Below are 18,891 nucleotides of genomic sequence, written 5' to 3'. Positions count from 1 at the left end.
GAATCTAGGCCATCCCATTGTGGCTCTGTCTGGGGCTTAAATCCATCGAGCTGGGCTTGTTTGAAAGGGCCCATTTCTGTCTCAGGCTCGCTCGTTTGATTTTATTTGGATTTTCCTTTGTTCACTCAGCTGGAACAGGCGGGCGCAGAGGGAGGGGAAAGCAGAGGATTCCAATAATGGGCTTTTGGCAGCAAGTTGGGCATAAAACAGCTTTATTTGGGATTGTGGTCTTTTTTTTTTTTTTTTTTTTTTTTATTTTGCAGCAGATGAAAGGAACTCGTGGAGGGGCCGGGGTAGGGGCTGGTGATCCCCAGGCTGTGTTGTGTGAGTGTGTCCCACCCCTAGAGTTGGGAATTATTGGGAATTCCTGTCCCTTTCTACTGGGAATTATTGGGAATCCCTGTCCCTTTCTGCTGGGAATTATTTGGAATCCCTGTCCCTTTTCTGTTGGAATCCCTGTCCCTTTCTGTTGGGAATTATTTGGAATCCCTGTTCCTTTTTCCTGGGAATTTTTTTTAATCCCTGTCCCTTTCTGTTGGGAATTATTGGGAATCCCTGTCCCTTTTCTGTTGGGAATCCCTTTCCCTTTCTCTTGGGAATCATTGGGAATCTGTTGGTGATTGATCCTCAATGCATCCACCCCACTCCTGTGCCTGCTGCCCCCAGGGCACCCCAAATCCTGGGATAAACACAGCAGCAAGGTCAATCCTGGGCTGGGCTGGGTTGGAAGGGATCTGAAGGATCATCCAGACCCAGCTTGGAATCTTGTTCCCACTGTGGGATTTGGCTCCCAGCTGGAAGCCACCTGGACCTGGCTTTTCCCCCAGGGAGTTTCCTTTGGGTTTTGCTTCCTGCAAATCCACATTTTGCTGGTTTGGTGCTGTTTCCGTTCCCTGCTGATGGAAATCTCCTGTCTGCTCATTTTAATCATGTCAGGAGCCCGAAACTTCCCAGATCCCCGGGTGGGATTTTGGGATGTGTGTGCTGTGGGATCAGAGAATGGTTTGGGTTGGGAGGGAGTTTAGGGATCATCTCATGCCATGGGCAGGGACCATTCCCACTATCCCACGTTGTTCCATGGCCTTGGATCCATCCAGCAGGAACAGCCTCAGTTCCACCCCTCCCCTGACATTCCTGGTGGCTCTGGATGGGCTTTAAGGTCCCTTCCAACCCATTCCAGGATCCTGGGAAGCAAAGCTTTGCTGTCTGATAACTGCTCATCCCCAAGCAGCAGCCAGGGTGGGATTTGGATAAACTGAGCTTAGCCTGATGGGCTCAAGCCTAAACCCTTGTGCACGTGCTGAGAGCTCGGCTGAACTTCGGAGCGAGCAGGCACCGGAACGGTTTTGGGAGGAATCATCCCAAATGTCGAGCTGATCTCCAAATCCTGGTGGGAGTAAATGTCACTGGGATGGCTGAGCCTGTGCCAGCCGTGGGGGGAGTTTGGGAAAGGCTGGTGCTGGCTGGAGCAGCTCCAGCAGGCAGCAGGAGGAGGGGAACTCCGAGGATCCCATGGAAAGCAGCATTCCCGGGATGGGGACAGTGACAGAGCCACAGCTCGGGGCTCTCCAAGGGGTTCCTCCTTTTTGTGGTGTGGAACCACCTTTGGAAAGCTGGGATCTGGAACTGCAAACTCTGGGGAGCTTTTGGAGGAGATCTCTGAAGGGTGGGGAGTTTGGAGCCTTTGTTTTTCCAACCCTTTGGATTTGGAGCAGCCAATTCCTCGGAGCGACGTCCACACAAGGCGTGGATGGGGAAGTGCTGGATCCAAAGTTAAAATTCCCTCTGAGAGGCAGGAGTTGGATTCCTTGTGATGGTTTTAAACTCAAAGAGGGAAGGTTTGGATTGGATCTTGGGAAGGAATTCCTGGCTAGGAGGATGGGGAGGCCCTGGCACAGATTCCCAGAGAAGCTGTGGATCCCTGGAAGTGTCCAAGGCCGGGCTGGACAGGGCTTGGAGCACCCTGGGATTAGAACTGGATGAGCTTTAAAGCCTTCCCCTCACTGCTTTTTTATGGGAATTCTCTCCCTGGACATCCCTTACCTCCCCCTCAGCAGGGACAGCTCTTCCCAAATCCCAGGAGGGCTCTGAAGGAGCCTCCTCAGCATTCCCTGCATGGTGCTGGTGGCAGGAATGGCCTGGGGCTGCCTGGTGCTGCCTGCACTGCTCATCCCTGGGAGCAGCAGCTCCCAAAGTTCCCAGAGCAGCCCCAGCTCCAGGCAGGAGCAGCTCCAGCTCCGTGCTCAGAGCAGATGGAAGGAGCAGCATTTCCCTCCCACGCTCCTCCCCAGGAGCCCCTTTGGAGCGATGACATTTTTCCTTTAACCCCCTGATATTTTTCCGGGACCTGAACGAGCAGCCCACACACGAGGATGGTTTTTTTTTTTTTCCTTTCCTCCTTTCCTTTTCTTTTCTGTCTCTGCCTGGATTCAGGGGAAGGGATGCTCTGAGTGTTTCAGTTTGGATAAGCAGGAAAAGCCAACCTGGATGAATTCCTCATTAATTGGAATTCCAGGAAAAGATGAGAGATGAGGGGAGATCATTTTGGTGCTGGACATCACCTTCCCAAATCCCTCAGCATCCTCAAGCTCCCCTTTCCCAGGGAGCATCCCAAGGGATGAAGGATTCCATTTCCCCAGACTTCCCAGAGTGTAACTTTCCATGGAAGAGGAATATCCCTGGAAGTATTTAAACTTCTCCTGCTTATCCCTCGCTCACTAAGTCCCAAATCTCGTTAAATCCCAAGCTTTGGAGCAATGGTTTAATGTCTTAAGCCTTGACCTAAATTACCTGCTCTGTGTCCCAGGATTAGGAATGCTCTGCATTGGGAAGGGTCCTCTCCTCCTCCAGCTTTCCCATGTTCCAAACAGTTCTGCAATTGCTTTAAAGTGCATTTGGGAGCAGCAATTGGACTTTTCCTGATTGGAAGGCTTTTTTTTTTTGTAAGCAGATCGGGAGGGTTGGAGTCAGGCTTTAAAAGCCTTATTCATCCCTAATCCCGAATAATTCCGTCTCCGTGGCTTTTAACGTGATTAAATCAGGGCAGGCTGTGACGACACCCGGCAATTCCGCTTCCCAAAGAATATTGGATTTACCCCGGAGCGAGGCTGCCGGGCCACGGAACCGGGAGGAATTTGGTGCTTGGATTGGGCAGCCCCGAGTTCCAGGTGCTCTGGAATTCCAGGGTGGGAAAGCAGAGCCTTTTCCCCTCGGTTCCCTGTCTGTATTCCCTGCTTGTGCTGCTCTCCACATCCCAGAATTTCCTCGTGTGGAGCTTTGTTGATGGGTGGGATGGAAGCTGGGGTGGGGTCACCCAGATTGTCAGGGCCAGGGATTTGTCTGTCACCAAAATTGTTGGAATTGCATCCCCCTGGAGTTGCATCTCCCTGGAATTGCATCCTCCTGGAATTGCATCCCCCTGGAATTCCATCCCCTTGGAGTTGCATCCCACTGGAATTGCATCCTCCCTAGAATTGCATCCCCCTAGAATTGCATCCCATTGGAAATTGCATCTCCCTGGAGTTGCATCCCACTGGAATTGCATCCCACTGGAATTGCATCCCCCTGGAACTGCATCCCCCTGGAATTGCATCCCCTTGGAATTCCATCCCCCTGGAGCTGCACCCCTCTGGAACTGCATCCCCCTAGAATTGCATCCCCTTGGAATTGCATTTCCCTGGAACTGCATCCCCCCAGAATTCCATCCCCCTGGAATTCCATCCCCTTGGAATTGCATTCCCCTGGAGTTGCATCGCCCTAGAATTACATCCTCCTGGAATTGCAGCCCCCTGGAATTCCATCCCCTTAGAATTGCATCCCCCTGGAATTCCATCCCCTTGGATTTGCATCCCACTGGAACTTCATCCCTCCATCCCCCTCCTGCAGGTGCTCCCCTGTGAACCCCCAGGAATAATTCCCTGTGTATCCCAGTTCCTTGGTGTGGATAATCCTGGGCAGGAGCTTTCCAGAGGGTGCTCTGGGATAAAACAGCTCCGAGGTGCTGAGCCCCAGGGATGTGCCAGAATCCTGGGAGCACAGCAGGGAAAGGAAATCCTTGGGAAAAATGGGTTATTTAATTGTATCCCTGTGTCAGAGCTCCCAGTCAGTCACAATTCCCAGACCAGGAAAGCCCCAAGCCAGAATTCCCTGTTGGGGAGAGGCAATCCCAGGATGGGGTTTATGTCCAGAAATTCCCATTGCTCTGATACATTCCCAAAGCTCTGCAAGTCCAAATTCCTCATGGATGTAAAAACGTGTCATTTTCCAGGTCTTTTTTTTCCCCCAATCCCAAAAATCCTTTAAAAAAAAAAAAAAAAAAAAAAAGGGAGAGAGATTGAATGAATTGAATGGGATCAGGACTCAGCATTCCCAAAACTCCCAGGAACTTTGGGAAGGGACACACAACTCCCAAAGTGTCTCAGTGTTGTCACAGCTGCCACCAGCTCCCAAAATTTAAGCTGGGATGGATTTTTTTGAGCCAGGGTGTGCTCCATGTGGTTTTTTTGGAGTCTGGAAAGAGGGAGAACAGCTCAGAATTCCTCATTTCAGGCACAGCAGATTCCCACAGGGTTTAGTTTAAGAGTTTAAGCCTGGCTTTACTCTTTCAAATTATTTCTTCCCTGGCCATCCCACAGCAGCCACATCTCCTTTGGCACCACTTTCCCCAAAATCAAAATATTCCCTCTCCACTGTGGCCTCCATCCGAGATTTAATGTGCAGGGACCATTTGTGAGGGGAAAAAAACTTGGATTTTCCCTTGATTTTTCCTTCATTTTTAATCCTTCAAAGGGCTGTTTAGTCCTGATTCAAAGGGCCCTCGTGCTTCTGTGTTTTGGGGAAGATGCAAGTTTGTCGTGGCAAAACAGCTGCGAGGAGATGTGAAAATGGAATAAATGTGGGAACAGAGTAAATGGAGAACAGAGTAAATGGAGAACAGAGTAAATGGAGAACAGAATAAATGGGAGAACAGAATAAATCAGGAGCTGGAGAAAGGAAGGAGAGGGATGCTTTTATCTGTTCCAACACTGTCCCCAAATGTCCCCATTTTCTGTCACTCTCAGCTCCTTTCAGATCTGCCAGATGGGGACGTGGCACTGCAGGGATGAGGAGAGATAAGGCAGTGGGACTTGGTTAATTATTAATATTAATTAATTCCCAAAGAATCGATGGGAGCTGTGGAAGGCTCTGAACATCAGGGGGCAAAGCTCAGCTTTTGTCCCCATATTTAAAATTCTCTCATCTGGTGATTTAGGCTCGTCCTAAAAGCAAACTGCAAAACTCGAGTTTTACTGAGAGCTCGAGCTGCTTTTGGAATTTTCAGGGCAACAAATCCCTGGGAGGGGGAAAAGCTCTGAGCCAAAATTCCAAAATTCCCTTTCCATGGTGCAGCCACGTCCTCCCAGCACCTCCTTGCCAGGATTTGGGGACAAGCAGCTCCAGCCTGGTGGGGAGGAGATCTCCAGTTTGTCCTCCTGCTGCCCTTCCCTCCCTGCAGCATTTCTGGAAGCACAGGCAATATTTGGGTTTAATTGGAATCTCCCCTGAAGAAACCATCCCCAGAAAAGATGGAAAAGGGAGATCTGTGGGTACTGCACAGGAGATGGGAGCTGGATCTGGATCTGGATCTGCCCTTGCTGTCCCTGCTCTGCTGCAAACACAATTCCATCAAATCCTCATTTCCTTCCCGTCCCGCTGCTCTGATGGAGCTGGAACAGGAATTTGCACAGATAATGGAGATTTGGAGGGATAAGGAGGATTTGGAGGCAGCTCTGCCTCCTCTCTGAAGGGAGGGATGCTCCTCTCAGCATTCCCAGGAATCCCTTCCCAATTTGGGAATATTTTCACTGTGCTGGTGCAAAACCCCAAATGGGAACATTTGTCACCCTCGTCCTTCCAGGAGCAGAGCTGGAAACAGGGAAGCAGGAATTCCCACCTGAGCCTGGGCTGGATGGGAGAAATCCCAAAAATCCAGTGCAGGGAGGGGTTTGGAGTCTGGGCTTTTGTCTGATTTGTTATCAGGGGATTTCAAGGCATTCCCAGAATCCCAGAATGGGTTGGGAGGGATAAAAAATCATCCAGTGCCACCTGAACCAGGGCAGGGACACCTCCCACGCTCCAACCCAGCCTTGGACATTGCAGGGATGGAGCAGCCCCAACCTCTCCAGCCACATTTATCCCAGAATCCCATAAAATCCCATTCCAACAAACCCCAGCCACCAGGCTTAGGCGCTGCTTTGCCAAAAATCCTCAATTTTGGGAGGTGCTGTCCCAATTTGGGAGCATCTCCTTCCTCACACCCCCAAATCCAGGCTCCCCTACAAACCCAGCTGGACCCATAAACATTTGGGAAAACGAGGAAATCCATCAGCAGCCGCTTTGTTTCCCTGTTTGCACATGCAGGATTTGTGGAACAGGAGCAGGAGCAGCCCCGGGTGCTCCATCACAGGCGCTAATTGAGTGTCACCGCTTTTTTATTCCCGGTTTTTATTCCCATTATTCATCAGGCAGAGGGAGAAGAGGAGCTGACAGGCAGGCAGGGCAGAGCCAGAGCCTGGCAGTGCCCGGGGCCAGCGTGGGTGGCACCTCCTGAGCTGGCACAGGACACCCAGGGGACACCCAGGGGACACCCAGGGACTCCACAGCAGCACTGGGGACTGGCCCCATCCATATTTTCCAAAGGTTTCTTGGGAAACAAAAAGCAAATTTCCAAATTTAGCTCCGCTGCGATTAACGGGTTCTAATCCTCCAGGGAGTGTTTTTTTCCTTGCTGGGTTTTAATTTTCCCTTCCAAGTTAAATTATTCATCCATGTGCTTTGGAGCTGGAGAATCCAATGAATTTCCAGCTTTTGCCACCTTTTTTTTTCCCCATTTTCCCCCCAAATCCCTTTTCCCATCCCCATACAACCCCCTGGAAATGGTTTTTCTTCCTGTATTTTTTTTTCTTTCTAATTCAGTCAATTCCTCCACATGTCTTAGAGTTGGAACATCCAATGAACTTCCAGCCTTTGCCGACTTTTCTTTTCCCATTTTTCCCCCAAATCCTTTTTCCCATCCCTGTACAACCCCCCAGAAATGGATTTCTTTTCCTGGTTTGGTTTTTTTTTTCCTTCTAATTCAATTGATTCCTCCACATATCTTAGAGCTGGAGCATCCAAAGAACTTCCAGCCTTTTCCACCTTTTCCTTTCCCATTTTTTCCCCAAATCCCTTTTTCCATCCCTGTACAACCCCCTGGAAATGGGTTTTTCTTTCTGTTTGTTTTTTTTTTTCCCTTCCAAGTCCCTCTATTCCTCCATGTGTTTTAGAGCTGGAGAATCCAATGAACTTCCAGCCTTTGCCACCTTTTCCTTTCCCATTTTTCCTCCCAAATCCCTTTTCCCCATCCCTGTACAGCCCCCCTGGCTGTGCTTCTGTGGGATCTCTGCCTCCCAGAGATCATTTGAGGCAAGAAAGGCCCAATTAACTGCACATTCCAGCCCTCAACTAATTGAGAAGGGAATTGAGGGCTATTTTTACTCAGTCTGGAGACAGCAAAATATTTTCTTCGCTGGGGGAAGTTGTTTGGCTCAGTCAGAGAGGGACAATCCAGAAAATTCCAGCTGGGGAGCATCGGGTCACGGCAGGGATCCAGGGATTCAGGGGTGCCAGGATTGGAGTTACAGCTACTGCAACATCCTGGGTGGGAAAAAGGGGATTTGGGATTTAACTCACAGCTGGAAAAAGCACTGGCAAATTCCCAAGGAGGGCTGAGGGGTTTCTGCTGCTTGCAGCTGGATCTGAGGGATTTTTTTGGGGAAGAATTCTGGATTTCCTGGTGCTGGTGATGCTGTTATTGTAGGGTTTGGGATTTTGCTGCTGGATTCGTGGTGGGAATTTGGTTTCTGGATCCCATGGGGGAGGACTGGGCTGACAAATCCAAGGCCTGGACGGGCTTGGAAAAACCTGGGAATAGTGGAAGTTGTGGAAGGGGGTGGCACTGGATGAGTTCTTCCAACCCAAACCATCCTGGAATTCTCTGAGCTGGGGCTGAGCCCCTGGGGATGTGCAGGGGATGGGGAGGTTCCTGCTGGCCAAACTGGGATTTGGAAACAGGGAGAAGTGAGATCCTGCTGTTCACACCAGGACAGGAGGGGTCTGTGGCCGTTCCCACCTCGTCCAGGGCTTGGATCAGGACAGGGAATGTCCTGGGGAAGGTTGGGTTTGGTGTTGGATGCAGTGGGAGAGATTGGGATTGTCTTGTTCCATCCCACATCTCTGGAGCCAGAGCCAGGCTGGAATATCCAACCCCAAATCTGTGGGGACAGCAGTGAGCTCAAAACCCCAGTGAGGGCAGGGTCTGTGTTCTTTAGGGCTGCAATTAATGAATTTGGGGCTCCTCAGGGTTTCCAGAGCTCCCAGAAAATCCCAGAGGAGCCACGGAAAAGTTCCAAAGAACCTGAAGTGAGCCAAGGTCTGCACATCCAAATGGGGAAATCCAGATTTTGGGAAAATCCAGGCTGGAGAAACCCAGATTTGGGAGAATTCAGGCTGGGGAAATCCAGATTTGGGGAGAATCCAGACTGGGGAAATCCAGATTTTGGGAGATTCCAGGCTGGGGAAATTCAGATTTTGGGAAAATCCAGACTGGGGAAATCCAGATTTGGGGAGAATCCAGACTGGGGAAATCCAGATTTTGGGAGAATCCAGGCTGGGGAAATTCAGATTTTGGGAAAATCCAGACTGGGGAAATTCAGATTTTGGGAGAATCCAGGCTCAGGAAATCCAAATTTGGGGTGAATCGAGGCTGGGGAAATCCAGATTTGGGAGAATCCAGGCTGGGGAAAGCTCCTGGGGCAGCTCCAGCACTCGGGGCTGGAGGTGTTGGGAATTCCCTTGAGGAAAACTCAGGTGCTGTCTCTGCCACCAGCTCCAAACCTGTGATCCCTGCAGCTCAAACCTCCTGGAATTAACTCAAGGAAACAGGATGAGGTGTTCCCTGGATTTATTAATGACTGGAACGCGGGGTATTGTGTCGGAATTAAATCCCTGAGACGTGTTCTCCCCGAGGAGCAGCACAAAGCCTTCCCAAGGATTGCCCTGGCAGCTTCATCCTGCTGTCTGCTCGGATTTTCCCCAGCCTGGCTGTGCTTGGAAATGAATTTATACCTGACTTATGTTCGGATTTATATCTGAGAAAAGGAGCTTGGCACAGACAGCTCCAAAAAGTTCAGCCTGAGGTGGGAATTGCTGATTGGAGCTCGTGTTTGTTGCTGGCTGTGCTCAGCCCCGAGCTCTGGCAGTCCTGGGATTCCTTCAGCTTTGATTCCAAGCCTTGTTTTAGCTCTGCTCTGTTACTGAGAGGGGAAAAAAAATGATTTGGGTTTTTCTTCCTGCACACAGAATTCCCCAATTCCAGCTGAGAGCTTGGAGTGATTCCCCCTCAGAAATCTCCCCCAGAGGTGTTTTTTAGAAGGGGGAAATGGAGATAACAAAATCAGAAATTGAGAAATTCAGGTTCATCTCTGGTGGGCCAGCAGTTCCTGTCCTTCTCTGCTTCCTGGGAATTCCTCTCCTGCTCCATCACATCCTCCCCTCCTGCTGCTCCATCCTCACCTTCCATTCCCAGCCCTGCCCGCTCTAAACCTGGGCGAAATCCGCAGCTGAACGTTGGTTTGAGTGCTCTGCTGGATTTGGGCCAGCTCTGGTTGGATTTGCAGATGTGCTTGAGCCAGGACTAAACCCTAAATGCCATCACTCAGGGTTGCAGCTCAGCATTAAAATATCCATCAGTGCTCAGAGCAAAAATCTGCTCCTGCAGCACCCTCAGGATGCAAACACAGGGAGATGGGACAAAGCCCCAGGATTTCCATCCTGATTTAAAGCCTGGCTCATCCAGGCCTGGCTGGGACCTGTTGCTGTCCAGGGCAAACATTTCTGAATTTTATAACTGTTTGTAAATGATGTTTTGGGGTTTTTTTTCCCCAATTTCAGACACCAAGCTGTGATTCCTCACTAAGGAAACACCCCCAGCTCTCTGCAGCTCCCTGAGCCTCCTGCTAATGAACAGGGCATTAATTAGTGGCAGGGCCTTAACTGGCAGGAGGAGGGAGAAGTTATTCCCAAATTCCTGCTGGATTCACCTCTTTTTTCTTTGCTCATCCCCTGCTCTGCTCCTCCTGTGCTGTTTGTGGCAGCACCTGCCAGGGACAGGATCCTCCTGCCAGGGAATCCTGGTGATTCTGAGGGATCTGAGGTAGGAGAAAAGGGGAAAAAGGGGACAAAAGGGATTTTTGTTTCCTCTTTTCAGCTCCCACTCCTCACTCCTCGTGTGGCACCACAGCCTGCCTTGTTTGGGTTGCAAACGCTGCAGGGGGAGATTTTCAGGAGCTTGCTTTTGTTGCTGTGTGAAAAGAAAAAAAGGGGGAAAAAAAAAAAAAAGGCAGCCCAACAACTTTCCCATTAATTATTCCCATTAATCCCGAGCTGTAGGAGTCTTTTGTTTGGTGGGTTTGTTTACAAAACCTCGTGGAGCTGAGCTCTGGGAGAACTTCCCTTGGAATGAACGCTGCAGTGGAGCTCGGATCCGCTCCAGGATTTTTGGGGAGGATCTGGAGAATCCCAGCCTGGAGTGGGAATGGATGGGGCTGGGGCAGGGAGCAGCCCCTGTTGCTGCTCCTGGGGAGGATTTTAGATGGGAAAAAGGAGCCTGGGGTGATGGATGGAGTGTGTTGGGCACAGATATTTGGGAATTGTGGTGCAGGGAAGCTGGGAAGGAAATCCCATCTCCAGCAGCATTTTTTATCCCAGATTCCCCCCTCAGTTTGGGCTCCTGAGCCTCCTTGGTGGGATGTGCATCCCTCTTTCCCAGCTGGCTTTTCCTGGAGCTGCTTTCCAGCTGCAAACCTGGAAGTCTGGGCTGGAAACTGCTCGGCTGAGCCTGAAAAATCAGCTGGGAATTGGCTACTGTCCCTCAGCTCCAGAGGGGTGGCCAGCACTCCTTCCTCCCTGCCAGCTGCACCTGGACTGGGATCCTGCTGCTCCTTCTGGGGATGTTCCAGCTGGAGTTGGAGGCAGAGACAGCACAGGAGGAATCCAGGCAGGATTCCTGGACACCCAGGACAGCTCTGGGGGCACAGGAGGCTGCAAAAGGCACTTCAGGGATTTTCCTTCTTCCCACTGTGACATCCTGAGCCCAGAGCTGCTGGGGATCTGTCTGGAGGTGGGGCAGGATCCCAGGAGGGCCAGAAGCATTCCCAGAGGGGAATTTGGGGATGTCCAGGGAGCCCAAATGCTGCTGGAGGGACAGCAGAGGGATGGGGAGTTAAATCCAGAGTTAAATCCAGAGTTAAATCCAGAGTTAAATCCAGCAGTGATCCAGGCACAGCTGGGCTGGAGGAGCCTGGCTGGATGCTCTGTATCCCAGAACCTCCAGAGCTTTGGGATAAAACCATCCCAACACTGTCACCCTCTAGCAGTTTATCCTTCATCCACTTGGAATTTATTTACTTACTTGTTTTTCCAAGTCACTGGGAATCTATTTATTTATTTATTTATTTATTTAGCCTTCCAACCCACTTGGACTTTATTTATTTATTTATTCATTCATTCATTCATTTATTTATTTATTTATTTATACGATCCACTGGGAATTGATTGATTTCTTTATCTTTCCAATCCACTTGGAATTTATTCAATTATTTATTTATTTATCCACTTGGAATTTTTTTTTTTTTTCCTGACAACCTGCATGGAATTGATTGATTTATTTATTTGTCCTTCCAATCCACTTGGAGTCCATTTATTTATTTATTTATTTGTTTGTTTGTTTATTCATTCATTCATTTATCCTTCCAATCTACTTGGAATTTATTTATTCATTTATTTATTTATTTATTTACTTACTTACTTACTTATTTATCCTTCCAATCCACTGGGAATTTATCTATTTATTTATTTATTTATTTATTTATTTATTTACTTATTTATTTATCTATCCATCTATCCTTCCAACCCACTTGGAATTGATTGATTGACTGATTTATCCTTCCCATCCACTTGGAATAGATTTATTTATTTATTTTAAATTTTTTTCTATTTATTTATTTATTTATTTATGAGGAGAGGAGAGGGAGAGGGAGAGGGAGAGGGAGAGGGAGAGGGAGAGGAGAGCTCAGGGTGAGGAGCACTGTGACTCAGAGCCTGTCTGGGATCCCACAGCAGCCGGGAGTTCCCAGAAAAGCCACCCCGTGTGTGGGAATGTGTTTGTGTTGGGATCGAGCTGCTGCAGCTCAGGGATGTGTCACAGCTCCTGATTCAGCCACCCCAAACCCCGGCAGGAGGGAGAACCCGGGAATCCCTGGGACTCAGAGCGCCGGGATTTTCACCTTGGGATAAATGCATAATAACCCTTTCCCCTCCTTTTTCCGTCCCTTTTTCTTCCTTTTTTCAATCCCTTTTCCCTCCTTTTTCAATCCCATTTTCCTCCTTTTTTTCCCATCCCTTTTCGCCTCCTTTTTCCATCCCTTCTCTCCACTTTTTTCATCCATTTTTTCCCCTTTATTTCTCCTTTTTCCCCCATTTCCCCCCCTTTTCCCCCCTTTTCCCTCCTTTTCCCTTTTTATCCCCCTTTTCCTTTTTCCTGCTTTTCCCCTTTTTCATCTCTTTCCCCCCTTTTTTATCCCCTCCCCCTTTTTTCCCTCCTTCCTCACTTCCTCCTCCTTCCCCACTTCCCCCCTTTTTCCCCACTTTCCCCCCTCTTTTCCCTTTTTCCCCCCCTTTTCCCTTTTTCCCCCTTTCCCTTTTTTCCCCTTTTCCCTTCCCAAATTCCCACCCATCCCACTGGGATGTTCTGGAATTCCCAGAATTTTTGTGTGTGTTTATTCCATGCATCCCTCACACCTCAAACCACCCAAACTCAAACTTCCCTCGGCCACTCCTCCCATTCAAAATTTGCTTTTCCTTGGAACCAAACTGGCATTTAGAGCTTTGGGATTTTCCTCAGCCTCAGGATAGATCCATAATAACCAGGATCCGTCAAATCCCAGGGGTTAAAATCATGGGTTAAGTCTCCAAAATCCCCTGAGTGGCTTAAAAATAATAAGATTATGGGAAAACAGTGCTGAGATCTTGCTTCTGTTCAGCTCCTGGGTGTCAGTTTGTGGCTCCAGCCTCTCTCCAATGTGGAATGAGAATTTGGGAATTTTTAAGCAAAGCTGCTCCCTCTGGAGCACCTGGGAAATTTGGGAATTGTATCCTTCATTTCATGGGATGAAAACCCTGGATTTATCATAGTGGTGGTGCCATCCCAGATTTTTTTATTTTATTTTATTTTTTTGCTGTGTTTATTGCAGGAATATTTGTAGGATTTGGGAGAGGGATGGTGCAGATCCATAATAACCAGGATCCCACCAAATCCACTGGAAGATATCAGGTTAAAATCCCCTGAATGGCTTAAAAATAATAAGATTATGGGAAAAACAGTGCTGAGATCTTGCTTCTGTTCAGGCTTGTGGCTCCAGCCTCTCTCCAGGGTGGAATGATAATTTGGGAATTTTTAAACAAAGCTGCTCCCTGGGAATTTGAGCAGAATCCTTCTCTCCAAGGCACAGGATGAATTTGTGACATCTCAAAATTTCCTTTTTGCTGTGTTTATTGCAGGAATATTTGTAGGTTTTGAGGGATGAGTGGTGGTGATGATTTTCATGAAAACAAGGAAGGAACTGCTGGAGTTCTGAGCTGGACCCACATCCCAGGAGGTTCCACTGTTTTATTTGGAGTTGGGAAGTGTCTGGAACAAAGGGAAAAATCAGGGATGAGCCCTGGTCTGTACTGAGGGAATCCATAAAGGAATTTGAGGATGGAGCTTCCAGCCAAGCCAGGCTGGGAATTTTTCTCCCATTTTTCAATGAAAGAGAAATTCGAAATTTTAAATAAAAATCCTGACCTCCAGAGCAGGAAATCTCAGCATTGCAGGGATGTGGAAGGGTTGAACAAAGAAGCTGGGGAGAGAAACTCTCAGAAAAACTGGAAGTGGATCCCTGGAAGTGTCCAGGGCCAGGGCTTGGGATAGTGGGAAGTGTTTAAAACTTGAACTGGAAGAGCTTTAAAAATTCCAACCAATTCCATGCTGTGAACAGGAACGCTCTGAAATAAATTTATATAATTTATATAATTTATATAAAGTTATTTTCAGAGCGTTCCTGTTCCTGGGAGGGTTTCACAGCACAGAATTGGTTGGAAATTTTAAAACTCATCCAGTTCAGCAGGAGTAGAAGCAGGAGCAGCGCAGTTTTGTCCTCTTAGGCAGAGCTGGGGCTTCCATCCCTGTGGGAATCCCCAAAAAAAGAGAAATAGTTTTGTTGTCAGGGGGTGTCATTCTAACCGAGTGCTGTTGGGGTTGTGGTGATGGAACAAAGCAGCTCAGGATGATAAATTCATTTTCTGCACTGTTCTCCCAACCTGAGAACACAGTCTTCAGTTCCAGATGTTACTTGGGCTCGTTGTTTTAAGGGGTTTTAACTCCAAATTGTGTCCCAGTGTCCTTTGCACCCCTTCATTTGCATATGGATCGATGACATCACCCCCCCTTCCAGGCGCCATTTCAGGGGAGCAGCAGCAGCGTTACCCAATGGAAGGGAAAGGGCACAGAGGTGACAACTGGGGACAAAACCAGAGTGAGGCCAATAATTCAACATTAACAATTAACATGGAAACCGAACAAACTGAGGAACTCGACACTCTCCACTTTCCTGCCTAAAACGTGGGAAACTCCTCCAGCACATCCTTGATTTCCAACCTTTTCTCAAACCTCAAGGTCTGGCAGCTGAGCTGGGCTGAGGCATCTTCAAACCCTTCATCCTCCATCCCTGCTCAGGGATCCCACAAATCCCACATCAAACTGGCAGGGAGATTCTTGTGAAAAACACGTTTTACTGTTTTGGTAAAATGTAAAAGGTTTAATTAAAAAATAACAGGAGACACACATAAAGCAAAGAGTAAAATAATTGGCTGTTTGGTAAGTTGTTAAGACACACAATTGCTTTGGAAATGCTTTTTAAAATACATTTTACAATACATTAACTTGTATATTTATAGTTTTTATGTATAGTTTAATTTTTTTTGAGAATTATTTAGCATGGTTATTTTTTGGGTTTGCTTTTTTAGAGCATGCGTGTTTTTTGGTTTGTGGTTTTAAATTTTTTTAAATTATTTTTTAATTTTGGGTGGTGTTTTTGGCTTTTTGCAGCTGGTGAGTGTTGATAATTGTTGTGTTAGCTGCAGGGTTTTTACTACACATTTATGGGTTGTTATTTTAATTAAGTGGGTGGTTTAAGCATCCTATCTTTAAAAAACGTGTGTTTAACTTTGGCTATTAGAAAAAAAACTTGTATTTATACAGAAAAGCAATTTTAACATTATACATATAGCATTTATTCCAGTAGTTGTGAAAAGCCAGCAATATGTCATGCACTTAGAACATTGTCCAGGAGCAGCAGGGACGGAGCTGGCACCAACATTTGGGGGCGTTTTGTGACTTTTAAACCCGGGACTAAACCCCAGCCTAATCTCAGCTGTGGATCCCTCAGAGAAACCCAGAAGGGGATCTGGGAATTTGAGATCCTTCCCTGGAATTCCTGCCTGGGCAATGCTCCCCTTTAGGATCTTCCCCTTCCCCAGGATTTGGGATGTTGCCATGGGAACTGCCGAGTTCCCGCTTTTTAGGCGCGGTTTTAGGGGATTTGTGGGAGCATCCCCAAGGATGTTCTGTGGGAATTCCCTCTCCAGTCACATCCTTGTTCTTTCTGCTGCTCCAGGACTTTTTTTTCCACCTTTTCCTCCTTTTTTTTTTTTTCCTCCCATCCTACCAGAATCAGAATTTTCATTTTTGATGGATATTCCGAGCTGTTCCAGGCTCCCTAATCCCAGCATCACCCCCCACCCAGGGGATTTTCTGGGACATCTCCATGCTGGAAAAGCAGAAATCAGGAGTTCAATCCCACTTTTTGGGGCTAGGAAAGGGCTGAAGGAACTGAAATTCCCTGGGATTTTCCTCCACCTTTCTAGACTTTTCTTCAAAGGCACCACAACTTTACCCTTCCCCCCTTTTTTTTCCCTCCCTTTTTTCTCTCCCCCTTTTTTTTCCTTCCCCTTTGTTTCCCTCCCCCCTTTTTTTCTCCCCCTTTTCTTTTCTCCCCCCTTCCCCCCTTTTTTTCCCAGCTCTTTTTTTTCTCCCCCTTTTTTTCCCTCCCCTTTTTTCCTCCCTTTTTTCTCCCCATTTTTTCTTTCTTTTTTCTTCCTTTTTTCCCTCCCCCTTTCTTTTTTCTCCCCCTTTTTTTCTCCCCCTTTTTTCCCTCCCCTTTATTTTCTCCCCCTTGTATTTTCCTCTCCCCCTTATTTTCCCTCTTCCTCTTATTTTTCCTCTCCCCCTTTTTTCCTCCCCCTTTTTCCCTTTCCCCCTCATCCATAAGCACAAAGCTCTGTCAGAACCTTCCTTTTTCTCTTGGAAAAATCCAAACAACTCCTCCTCTGCCATCCTAAAATTTGGGCTCACAGGGATGGGGACCTGCCTGGTTTTAAGGAATTTAAGATCTGATTTCAACTCCAGGCACAATTCTTCTCCTGCTGGTGATTATTTAGCCATAAAAACACTTTTAGATCACTTAGAAGATGGAAAAAAAGGAATTTTTTGGGGGTGGGATGAGCAGAGCACCTGATCAAAGGTGCAGGGAGCTGCACAGAGCCTTTGAACTGTTCCAAATCCACAGGCTCTGATTTTTGGGACTTTAAAGAGAAAAAAAAATCTGCAACTATAATAAAGGAAATTTATGCAACTGCAGCTGCAGGAGCTTTGTTTGCAGGGAATTTCACGTGGATCCCATCACTCCATGGGAATATTGGGAATGGGATCTGGCTGTGCTTGAGGATTTTGGGTAGGATTTGGGTGTTGGGTTTGTGGGGTTGGATTATCCCAGTCAGGGAAAAGCTCCTAAAGATGGGAAAAATCAGGGAGAAATCATGGAAAGGAGGGAGAAATTAAACCAACCTTGGAATTTCAGTGGAAAAATCCTGTCAGGAGCTTCTGCTTCACTCCTGGGGTGACTGGGATTTTATTTCATTTATTTCTCAGATTTCCTACATTTATTTCCATTTTAGACAAGTGGGTTTCCAAGTCTGCCCCGTTGGTTCCCAGCTCTGAGGTGCTTCCAGTTTTAAATTTAATTTAATTTAATTTAATTAATTTTTATTAAATTAAATTATTTTTAATATATTCAATTGATTTTTTAATAAATTTAATCAATTTTCCAATTAAAGCCCCTCTAAAGCAAGAACTGGGCTGGGATCAGATTTTAGGGAAGTGCAAGATTTCACCCCACTGATTTTTGCCTTTTTCTTTTTCTACCTGGATAAATAAGAACGTGCAAAACCAGTTTGAGACTGAAGCCCTGATCTGCTGCAATAAATTTTATCCTGAAGGGATAAAATCCCAGATAAAATATTCCTAAGGAATCAACATGGAAGGGTTTTTATTCAGCTTCCCAAAGCGAATTATCTGCTTCTGAAATTCTGCAGTTATCAGAAATAATTCAGTGTCTGTGCCTCCCCCAGGTGTGGGTTTGGAAGCACAAAGGTTTATTCACATCCAGATGTTTCCAATTACTTTCCCCAGGAACAGTCCTCTCGTTCCTGCTTCATTTGTGGAATTATTCTGTGTTTTTGTGGGATTTTTAATTGTCCTGCCAGCAGCAAACAGCAACTTTGGGCCCATTTTGCACTGATGCAAATCACCACTTCCTACTCAGATCAATTAATTACGGGTTAATGGAGCACTAGCGGATCCTGTAAGGAATATTGGGGAATTTTGGAGACTGGAGAGTTCACCTGGGAGCCTTTTCCTTCTTTTTCATGCCTCAGGATCCTGCACCCCAAACATTCCCATCCTTGGCCCCACAGCTTGGCTCTGCTTTGTCTCTGTCAGGATGGGAAATCTGACGTTCCTTGGGATGTGGGAATGGGGCTGGAATGAGAGAAACTCATTCCCATCAGGATCTCAGAGTGGAATCTGACATTCTTTGGAATTTGGGAATGGGGTTGGAATGAGAGAATCTCATTCCCACAGGGATCTTAGAGTGGAATCTGTCATTCTTTGGGATTTGGGAATGGGGCTGGAATGAGAGAATCTCATTCCCACCAGGATATGGATCTTCTGGAATCTGTTATTCCTTGAGATGTAGAAATGGGATTGGAATGAGAGAACCTCATTCCCACAGGGATCTCAGAGTGGAATCTGTCATTCTTTGGGATTTGGGAACGAGGCTGGAATGAGAGAATCTCATTCCCATCAGGATGTGGATGTTGTGGAATCTGTTATTCCTTGAGATGTGGGAATGGGGTTGGAATGAGAGAATCTCATTCCCACCAGGATGTGGATCTCAGAGTGGAATTTGTCATTCCTTGAGATGTAGGGAATGAGAGAACTTCATTCTCATCAGGATCTCAGAGCGGAATGTCTCCCTTCCTGAGATGTGGGAATGGGATTGGAATAAGAGAACCTCATTCCTACTGGGATATGGATCTTGTTCAATCTGATATTCCTTGAGATGTGGGAATGGGACTGGAATAAGAGAACCTCATTCCCACCAGGATGTGGATCTCAGATTGGAATCTGTCCCTTTCTGAGGTGTTGGAATGAGAGAACCTCATTCCCACCAGGATCTCAGATTGGAATCTGTCCCTTCCTTGAGATACGGGAATGAGACAACCCCATTCCCATCAGGGTGTGGATCTTGTGGAATCTGTCCCTTCCTGAGGTGTGGGATGGGGCTGGAATGAGAGAACCCCATTCCCACAACTCCAGATGGAAACAAGGAGAGCAGGACTGGAGCAAGGAACTGGGCACAGCTCTGGCTGGTGGTG

General features: G+C 47.3%; 1 protein-coding gene across 2 annotated transcripts in view; it reads left to right on the top strand.

Annotated features, from left to right (window-relative positions):
* Nucleotides 1–18,891, top strand: part of CACNA1H (calcium voltage-gated channel subunit alpha1 H) — a 156,761-nt gene that overhangs the window by 28,034 nt on the left and 109,836 nt on the right. The window lies entirely within an intron of this gene.

This window comes from Catharus ustulatus, chromosome 16, assembly GCF_009819885.2.
Source record: "Catharus ustulatus isolate bCatUst1 chromosome 16, bCatUst1.pri.v2, whole genome shotgun sequence".
Lineage (NCBI taxonomy): Eukaryota > Metazoa > Chordata > Aves > Passeriformes > Turdidae > Catharus > Catharus ustulatus.
This window is presented reverse-complemented; position numbering and strand designations above follow the sequence as displayed.